General features: G+C 37.2%; 1 long non-coding RNA gene across 1 annotated transcript; it reads right to left on the bottom strand.

Annotated features, from left to right (window-relative positions):
* Nucleotides 1–4,360: 4,360 nt before the first annotated feature.
* LOC137476663 (uncharacterized) lies at nucleotides 4,361–9,244 on the bottom strand. Its single transcript, XR_011000509.1, has 3 exons — nucleotides 8,890–9,244; nucleotides 8,632–8,754; nucleotides 4,361–4,593 (listed from the first exon to the last, which is right to left on the bottom strand). It is a non-coding gene; the product is annotated as an uncharacterized lncRNA (long non-coding RNA).
* Nucleotides 9,245–10,476: the final 1,232 nt, after the last annotated feature.

Raw genomic sequence — 10,476 nt, 5'->3', positions numbered from 1 at the left:
GTGAATAAACCTTTTCCCTGGTTACATGTGAGATCTGTATCATTAAAAAAATATATGAAAATGATTAAAAATTATTTTTAGAAAGCACATGAAAACCACAGGGAAGTCTTTTTGTATTGCAATAGGACTAAAGTACTACTGTTTCTATTATTTACTTCCATCAGGAAACCACTGAGCTAAAGGAATAGGTCAAGAAATGGATGGGCTTCATGAAATTTTGGATCAAAAACTTTCCGACTTCCTGAAGGTTACATTGCAAGCTTGTGGACTGTGCTGTAAACTTAAACATTGTCATACGTTTTGCCAAATATTTTAGATGCACCAGAGAATTTTGTCTTTTACAACTACTGTACAGCAAAATCAATGGTATCTTAACAGATTTTTCCGTCTATAGGTGAATGCTTAAGTATTTTATTTTCAACAGTGTCACCTTCTTACAACACAGGAGGCCCAAAGAAGATTTTTTAATTAGCTCCTTTTCTATAAAATTAGTCTTTTCTTTTTGCATTCCAGCCTAATCATTCATGGGTCACTAAAATTAATAAGCTTTGGGATATCAGCTTTTAGCATTAAGAATTCTGGTGTGTCAAAACAGTATTTAAAAAGAGAGAAAGTAAGTATCTACCTGTTTCTCCATTAAATGCCTTCCAGGAATTTTGTTTGGCAATACAGGTGTTACTTTTGCTGATTTGTTACTTTTGCTGATTTGATACTATAATACAGGTGTTACTTTTGCTGATTTCTCCTCAGCTTTCCAACAACCACAAGTCATGCTAATTGTTTCAGCAAGGGATCACAGGGACCATTCTTCAGTTCATCCTTTCAAAATCAAAGAAAAAAGCATTTCTGAATATATTATGTAGCAAAAAATTATCTTCCAATTTGCTCAGAAGTGATCACATGCCACAAGTATTGAATATTCTTTATAAGGCTAAAATGTGAAGAACAATTTCTTTCTGTTACATTTTGATTGTTATTATCACACCTTTCAGTGGTCTTTGAATACAATGCATTCCTTTAGAGTTACAGACCTGAAAAGACTGAACTTTCATTTTCATTTTAATGCCCATTCTTCATAGGAGAGATGAAAATAAATGCTATTGAGAGCAAATCTGCCCCACAAAAATAGGCTGTAGTCTAAATTAAACTCATCACATAAATGTTAAATATGAGATGTAATGGATATTGATCTTACTGCTTTCACATAAACCCTAATGCAGCATCTAACTCTGCTTTATACCATGGTCTGCCTTCATTTTCACTAAGGCACTGTTCGAAAACTGCTCATAGCTCCTGCCACAGTTCTGTTTCAGGCAGAGAGAATCCTCAGTTTTGGAGAGTGACACGAGTTCCAAAGCTGCCAGCTTTCCCTGCCAAGACCACAGGGTCTACGTAGGCTCAAGCTGCAGAGCTGGGGGCAGGCTCATGGCAGCCCAGACTGTCACATCCAGTCCACGAGTACCCCGTGCAAATGGCTTTACAGAATGCTACTCTTAGCCAGAGCCACAGACACAAAACAGGGATGGGGACAGGTATCACTTCTGGGCTACATTCACCTCTGGACTGTTACAAAAAAAGTGAAGGTCAATCTTTCCATTAGATTCTTTCAGGCATGACTGCATTGGTATGTGCATATTTTGAGACAATGTCTGCGGGAAGCGCACAGGATGGCAGGAGAGAAAATTATTATAAAACAGCAGAAAATGCACAGTGGCTACAATTTTATATTTCTCCATTTTCAGAATAATCACTAAAAATATTTCTGAGAACCTAATTTAAAAAATATGGGCACAGAATTTGTTTAGGATAGAAATTATATTGTGTGGTACATTAGACATGCAGTATAATCATATGCAGAACTGTGGTTTTAAGATATGATGTTATTCAAAGATGGACATTTGAAGTGTAAATGGAAAATTTTCACACCTTGCTGAGACTGTTCTGCAGTTTCAGTGACAAGGAGCTTCTCTGAAATGTTTTTCATAGATCTTTGTTGTAACAGGGGAATCCTTCCTGTTGAAAAATGCGCATTTTAAATTTTAGTATACAATATAATAGTATATAGAGCATAGAACATAACATCACATTGCAATATTGTTGCAATTTTACTCACTGGATATTGTCATTAAATTAGTGATGTAATTATGTTAAACATAAAAATTCTGGGAAGCTATGTTCTGTGACAGAGATAGTGATTTCCTGTTCTTCAGTTAAAAAGGAAAATTCAGAGATGCCAGAAGCAAGTTTCAGAGAAAAATTGACTCGTCCAGTTCTTGGTAAAAAATAATTAAATAAACATGAAAGAAGAATAAATCCCTTTATAAAACACTCATGAACGACTTCATATCCTGAAGTTGCTCAATTTATGTAAGGGGTGATTTTTGTTTTAACATCTGCCAGTCTTCATTGTCATACTGCAGAAACACATCTTTATGTATAAGCTGAGAAAAAGGCTGACAAGGTCTTTGCCAATATGGAAATCTCTTCTTTGATCTTTTAGCCCACAAAGGGTGATGAAAAAACAACACTAATTTGCCTTTTGTACTTTATGGTTGATGAAACATTACCAGTTGTCAGAGGATTTTTAAGTATTCATGAATACTAGTGCTCTACACCATGGATAATACAAGCGCACTTGATTATTTATAACACAAGACATCAAACTGGAGGCTCTGAGCCAGACAAGTGTTTAGTTTACATTCTGGCTCTTTATTCTGTTTTGCTTTTTGCTTATTTGTTTCTCCATTGCCTTCCGTTCCTGAAACGAATTCATTGCTGAGAAGCATTTGTAAATCAAAGACCAGTCTCGATTCCTTGCTGTCTTTCTCTCTGTGTGTTGTTTTAAGCTGGCTGTGTTCTGCTCATATGCATTTGAAGTTCCTCTTCAGCACTACGAAGTGAAGTGATGCCATTTGCTATATTAAATAGTGGCTCTGTGCTTGTGAAACTTGGACACTGGAAAAACAAGTGTCTTCATAAAAAACTTAATTTTAAATTCTTGTGAATTAATAATGGTCAAAAATTTATATAACAATTAACATTGTTTTTATGGAATTTAATGTAATTCATATATCATTCACATAATCTATAATTATATTATGGAAGATACTTGTTAGATGACAAAATGCAGGATATGTTGGTCAACAGCTGAGCCCATGATTTATCCGCCCACATTGTGGTGATACTGTCCTAATATTTCTCACTGTGCCTCTTGGGAATGCCTCTCACTTTTAGGACATCTATAGTCCATTTATAGTTGTTTATTTCCATGACATCTTAAAACTGAAGTACAGAACTCCAATCTTTAGTCATCTTTCAAATAGCTTGGTTTTGCTTGCTGGCTGCAGCTCCATTATTATTCACCAAAAATAATTTCTAATTAATCACTTTAGCAATGCCAGAATCTTTCTTTTTATTTATTTGGGTTTATATCTTGAGCTTTTTGAAATTATTTTCCCCTTGTAGTTGATTGTTAAGAATCTTATATCTTCTCACTTTATTTCCACTGATGCAACAGTACCCTTCATATCTTTTATCTCTTACTCTTTTTGACAATCTTGTCTCAATGCTGAATTTTTTAAAAATTCTGATTTATTCAATTGTTCCTTGCAATCTTTTGGTAGACTCTCCTGAAGCTTCTTCCATAATTAGAGTATTTGAAAGTTCTCTCCCTGTGTTCTCTGTGTGCTCTCCAGTACTTAAAATGGTATAAATTTTCACTGCAACATTTTTTGTATCATCAAAAGTGTTTAGATGAGTAAATGAAAGCATCCAATTTGTATCTATAGATCTATTTCAGGAAAACACATATGACTAACATATCTTTTGGAAATATTATTGCTATATCAAATTTGTTCAACATTAGCTAATGAGTGTAAAATTATTTAAACAGGGGCAGAGGGAAGTGAGAAACAACAACCAAGAATGAAACTGATACATGACAAGACGTAAGCCTGCACTAGGACCACATATTTTTTAACTTTAAAAACCAAGAGTTTTTCGTCTTATCTATAATGTTCATTAAAATCTATTCAAAAATTTTTGCCAAGTTTTAACGTTTCATTTGTATTTACTAATGTGCCACATTCCATTGTATTTTGCTTCACATGTAGACCATTTGTTTCAGACCTCTTTATAAATTATCTTGCAGTGCCTGAAGGCAATCTGTTCTACAATCATTCTAGAAAACAACTGCTTAATTAGTTGGCTCTATCTCCTCATCCTATATCCATTCCTGGCTTTGTCTCTGGTGAGGTTTACCCTGAACCAGCAGCTAAGTACCACACAGCTGCTCACTCCCTCACCATCAGGACTGGGGAGAGAATTGGAAGAGTTAAAGTAAAAAAAAAAAAAAAAAATCATGGGTTGATATAAAGACAGTTTAATAGGGAAAACAAGAGCTGTGCATGCAAGCAAAGCAAAACAAGGAAATCATTCACTGCTTCTCCTGAGCAGGTGTTCAGCCATCTCTAGGAAAGCAGGACTCTGTCATGCGTGTCATTTGCTTGGGAAGACAAATGCTATCTCTCCAAAAATTCCCCCAATTTGTTCTTCTCCCCCCTGTTTTACATGTTCAGCATGATGCCATATGGTCTGGAATATCTGTTTGGTCAGTTGAGATTGGCTATCCCAGATATGTTCCTTCTCTGCTTCTTGTGCATCCCCAGCACACTGGCGGGGTCATATAAGATGCAGAAAAGCCCCTGATGCTGGGCAAACATCACTTGGCAATAACAGAAGTTTATATTATCAACACTTTTTCCAGTACAAATTCAGACACAGTCCTATACTAGTCCCTGTGAAGAAAATTAACTCTATCTCAGCCAAAGCCTTATGAAGCTCACACAAAGCATAATTTTGGTTGTGCTTTGATAGAGCTCATTCTCTACACAGCATTGTGAGTAGTGTTGGGATCTTCTGCTTGGTATTTGGCCCTTTTAAACTCAGCAGAGATGGGCTGAAGCTGAAAAAGCTAAAGGCAGTGAAGGTGAAAAGTCAAAAGGAAGGAGCCATACAGTTGGAAGATGATAGTAAGGAGAAAGGTAGTGTAGTTACCACAACAGGGTAATTATGCTACCTGAGTTAACAGAGAACAAGAAATAACACATCTGCAATAATATATGAGCCCTGAAGAGCTAAGCAGAGGAAGGAGCAAAAGACTCAGCTCAGAAAAAGCAATCCTGCATATAGACTTCTTGCAGCATCTTAGGAACATCGAGTACATGACTGTTTGGTGAGTGCTACTTTCAATTATATATGTAGCTGAGCCTTTTCAATTTAAACTTCAGAGATAACATATAGATGAGCATTAAAAAGATGTGGAAATCTCTATGTGTGTGCTATGTGTTACTCTTTGCAGGGCAGCTCTCTCAGCAGCAGTGTGTGAGCTGAAAAACTGCCTGGATTAGATACTGATGTGAACAATAGTCCAATAACATCCATAGCCATGGGAAAAAGTAACTGTGTGGGAAGGATTAGTGTGGCAGCAGCTGGTGGTGTAGCTGAGGGCTGCAGGAAAGATTTCAGAATAGAGCTGCATTGCTTGCATATTGATGGTTTAGCTTGCATATCCAGCCCTGTATCCTGGGGCTGCAGAAATCAAAATTCCTTAAAGTGGTGTGTAGGACAAAGAGATTTATTGACCATATCTTCAGCATCTGAATAAACACACTTTCTCTCAAAATCTTAGATTCCTCCCTGGCATGCACAATGCCTAGTATGACAAAGGAATGCATTTCCACAGATTTTCTAGTTCTTCTGAATATTTTTCTCTTGTCAGAACTCACAAAGATGTTCTCAAGCCATTGAATATGCGCAGCCCTAGTGCTCCTGATTCCATACTGTTTTGCACACAGTATTGTAAATGGGGGATACTTCTGTTCTGTCTTCTTCACGCCCTCTCTCCCTCCCTCCTCTCTCTCCCTTTCTCCAGGGTTAGAAACACCTGCAGTTGTCTCCCCACATCAAGGAGTGACTTGTCTCCAGCAAAGAGCTCAGCTAAATTCTATTGGCCTGAGATATACCTGGAGAAACACTATCTAACTGGATGTGCTTTAAATTTAATCAAGGAGAAACCTACTGCAAACGGCTTTGGAAAGGTACTTAACTGACCTGGGCCATCGAATAAATTGGGAAGAAAGGAACTTTGTCTCAGAAGGCTTTTACCTTTCTTTTTAACTAGGTGTGCAAAGCTTTCCAAGCGGGTTAGTCACTCCTAATAAAAGGTGAAATATCCTAGGAAGTGTACATGGCATCAGAGGAAATGGAGTCTAGTGTATTTACTCCAACAAAATTCATCCATTTAACAAAGCCATATATTTCTGTACAAGCAAAAAAACATTCAGAGCAGAGATGTGTTTAGGTTTATTACGCTGAAAATATTCATTGCTAGCAGATTACATTTACAGATACAAGTTTTTATGTCCTGCTTTAAGGCACAATTTAAAACATTATTTTCAATATTTTATTTCTTGCTGGAGACAAAAATAAACTTTCAAGAGCTTGAAAGTATTCATCCTAGCCATTGATTTAACTTTGAAAAAGCATATCTGTTCAGCGGGGATAGAAATAGTAATTTTATTAAGCCTGTAATTTGGTGATGTTTACAATTCAACCTATACTGTTTACAAGTATATTAAATGGTCAAGCAACTACATGAAGAATTTCCATAATATTGCTGTCCAGTAATGTTAATGTGCTGCCATTGCTCTCTTCAATACAAACACAAAAAGTGTTCTACATTCAAAATAAAGCTGCATTCACACAGTTTATTGTGTTTTACTTGCACATTATGATGTGACATCTTTAAAATGTTCACAGAATTTTGAAATGCATTAAATGTAGCTATGTACCATTAAAGATACTAAGCCAATTTCTGTCTCAGCATAAGTCAAATAAACTCAAAATAATAAAATATTGCAGGCAAATAGAGCTAAAATTATTTTAAACAGGTAGGTAGAATAATTCTCTCCCCTGAGAGAATATTTCTACAGGGAATCAAGCTGTAACTCATCACAGTGGGAAGCTAGAAGACATTTTTTGTAAATGTGCTAAACAATGAAATGCAAACAAAACCCCTCCAGAATACAACAAATATTAGGAAGAAAATAAAGAGAGAAAGAGACAACCGAAAGCTCTGAGAAATTCTTAGAGACAGAAATGTTCCCTGAACCCCTTGTGTTTGCCTTGCAGGTCTCTGGCTCTGCCAAGGAATGAAGGATGGCTTTGAATGTTGGCCAGTTTGTGTTTCAGATGGTTGATGCAGTCCAGTTTAGCTTTTTCAGTAACAGAAACTGGTGATATAAAACCATGCACCTTAGCTTCCCAAACTAGCAAACTCTGCTTCACTGCTGGGAAAGGAGAGGATAAAAAGGGTTTTTTCCATAATTATTCATGGTGTCATTTATAAGATGGGCTACTGATGAGACAGTACACTAACATATGTTTGAAAAACAACCACAAAGTGTCTTGAAAGAAGACATGAAAAATGCTTTGGAAGGGAAAAGAACAAGTTGTCCCTCAGTTATACTACTTATGTGTCGGTGCCATGGCCTGACTCTTTAATTTGAACAAGAACTGAGCAAAAAAAAACTGCCTGCACTGAAAACCATCTAGCCTAAAAGTTCTATTTTTCATAGTAACTAGAAGGCCCAGGTAAAGCTAGTCACCTCTTCACCAGCGGCATCTCTCTGTGTTTTCCCGGTCCCCGGGCATCTCCAGCACCTAGAGTGGTACCGCCTCTCTCCGGGACCCGGGATCGCCGCGTGTTTCCAGACTCGGCTCCATGCCGATGTCCGGGTGGGGGTGCCAGTGGATTCCTCATCACTACAAGCAAGAGACACCAGTAAAGAGTGAAGGAACGTCTGGATTCCCCACGCAGGGAAGGCAGGCACTGTGGCAATGACGTGGACCACGATGCCCAACGGGGACACAACCGGGGCGGACCCTGGGCGCTGGGGCGAACGGGGAATGGGAATTCGGAGTGAGGGGCACCGAACCCTCTGGGCAGGATAGGGAGTGGTCACAGCAGTGACAGCGAAAGCTCCAACAGCCAGGGACCCGGAGTGAACAGCCGCGGGGTGGGGGGGAAGGGGAACAGACACAGGGGGTGCGTGGGGGTACACAGAACACGGCTAGCTAACAGATCAGAACCTCTAAACTAAACCCCAAACCTCAATGCAACACACCCCCGTCTGGGAATACAGGCAAAACTTGCAAACTGTCTTACACTGACAAGATTATCCAGTTATCTCCCAGGTACAAAGGTCATTCTATTTCCTTATCAATAGGCACATGAATTTGTTTTTGTCAAAAGGTATATAATGCAAAAGAAAAAAGATGTAAATTTTAAAGCGCAGTTTTAAGGGATTTAATCTGCATTAAGAACAAATATAGGTACCATTTTCTAAATGTCTGCTTTACTGTTGCTGAGCAGATCATGACAGAGAATACAGAACACTCAGAATCAAAGCTCTATGGAACCAGAAAACAGTGTGAGGGGACACAAGAAGGGACAACGTTGTCTCAAAGCCACTGAGTCACTTGGAAGCCTTTCATGAGACTGTCTGCAGTTGCTGAAGCCATGGCAGATGGGACACCCTGCAGAGCCATATGCTACCTGTAGCAGAATACCTTTCACAGCTGGATCTTTCTGGCTTGTACAGATAATTACATCCTGCGGGGCAGGGCCGTGTGCTCTAATGACACTGGTGGAAATGTGGAGGTTTTAGGGGAGAAAAGGAAATGGCTCTTTGGCTGTGAAAAGTAAAGAAATATATTTTCATGTGAGCAGTAAAAGTATTTGGTTGTGCAGTTTCCTTTAACTAGGGATGCAGTGTGCAAAGCAGTGCTCTAAATTACAGTGGGCATTGCTCTCTGAAGTCAACTGACACGCAATCCCAAAAAAGAATCCTGAAATTATTCCAGTGGCGCTGAAAGGATTAGGGAAATGAAGCACAAAGTGACAACAGAGATTTATACTATTCTACTCAGTAGAAGTGCAGCTAAGTAACAGAATCCCTTAAATATTCAGAAGTGTCACAAACAGAGAAACCATTTCTAGAATAAATGTGTGTATAAACACTGTGAAACAGGGTACTGCACAGGAAAACTGCACTGTGATGTCACTACTGTGTTATCACAGTGGGATCACTCAAAATCACTAGAAACTTTACCTCTTATTTCTTTGCACACGGAATTTAAAGAGAAAGCACATAAAGTTGTCTGCTGAGTTATTAAGCCTAGGGTTTGTTTTTTCTTTTAAAAATTCTTTGTATCTAGCAGTAGTAGAGATATAAGAAGTTTGGAAACTATTATGTCAGCAAGGAAACATTTATTTTGCAAAAAACATTCTTTAGGGAACCACAGGTATTCAGATTTTGGCAAAAACTCTAAGAATTAAATGGCAGATTTATCACCATAATTGGAAGAAATAGATATAAAATTTAATGTGTATCTTCCAATATGAAATTGTCGAATTCTGTATTTACTACTTTCAATAATTCCTTGATCAACAGGTCCTCTGTTTACAAGTCAAAAGATAATTTTTCTCATTGTGAATCCACAAATTCATTATAGGTCTAAAAATCAGTTCTCTGCTGCATCCTGTAACATAAAAAAGGTGTATATCTGCACATATTGCCTATGTGAAAAAAGAGCATCCAAAAATGTGTCAAATCTTAAATGACATCTTTTGTGACATGCCAAAACTTCTAAGAATTACTAACAATTGGTTGGAAACTTCCCCACGGTGTACTAATCTTCTGACATGACTTTTTTTCCTGTGGTTGATGAAATCATGTTTATGGTTAGAAGGTCAGATCAGCTGTTGTGACTTTAAAAACAAATGAATTCAGGCTTATTTGTCTGCTCAAAATTAAAGAATATAAACCCAAATGAAAAATATTCTATAAGGAAAAAAAAAAATCATGCAAAAATGGTGAAAATAACACCTGTAGCTGTTGTATGGAAGTAAAATAATGTTCCTGTAAGTCTGTGATATTTGTGGAGCAAGAATGAAGAAGTCTTATATGAAACTAAGTCTGAGCTTAAAAGGAAGTTTTATACTGGTGGGGGGTTTTTTTGGTGTTTTTTTATTTTGCTTCATTTGTTTGTTTGGTTCATTTGTGGCTAAAGAAATTTTAATAAACTCTTAAGCAATCTTTTAGACAAAATAATATGACAATTTATGAAAATGAGATGTGGAAGAAATAAAAATACATTTAATAAATAATCCTGGTTAACAGTTGTAAACTTATTTCAGATGGATGTGAGGAAAATTTTTACTTGTTAAATATATGCCATGTAGTTAAAAAACCATCCTGTATAGCTTCTTTCACATGGTAGAACAATGTTATTAGCATCTGCAGCACATATTTGGCTACAAATATGAAGAATTACAGAAAATCTGACCTTTTTACTTATCCATGATTATAAATTTCCTGTTAGAACCACTTATTTCCAGAAGGAACAATCTGA

This window comes from Anomalospiza imberbis, chromosome 6 (genome assembly GCF_031753505.1).
Source record: "Anomalospiza imberbis isolate Cuckoo-Finch-1a 21T00152 chromosome 6, ASM3175350v1, whole genome shotgun sequence".
NCBI classification, from domain to species: domain Eukaryota; kingdom Metazoa; phylum Chordata; class Aves; order Passeriformes; family Viduidae; genus Anomalospiza; species Anomalospiza imberbis.
Note: the sequence above shows the minus strand (reverse complement) of the source record. Positions and strands in the feature narration are given on the sequence as shown.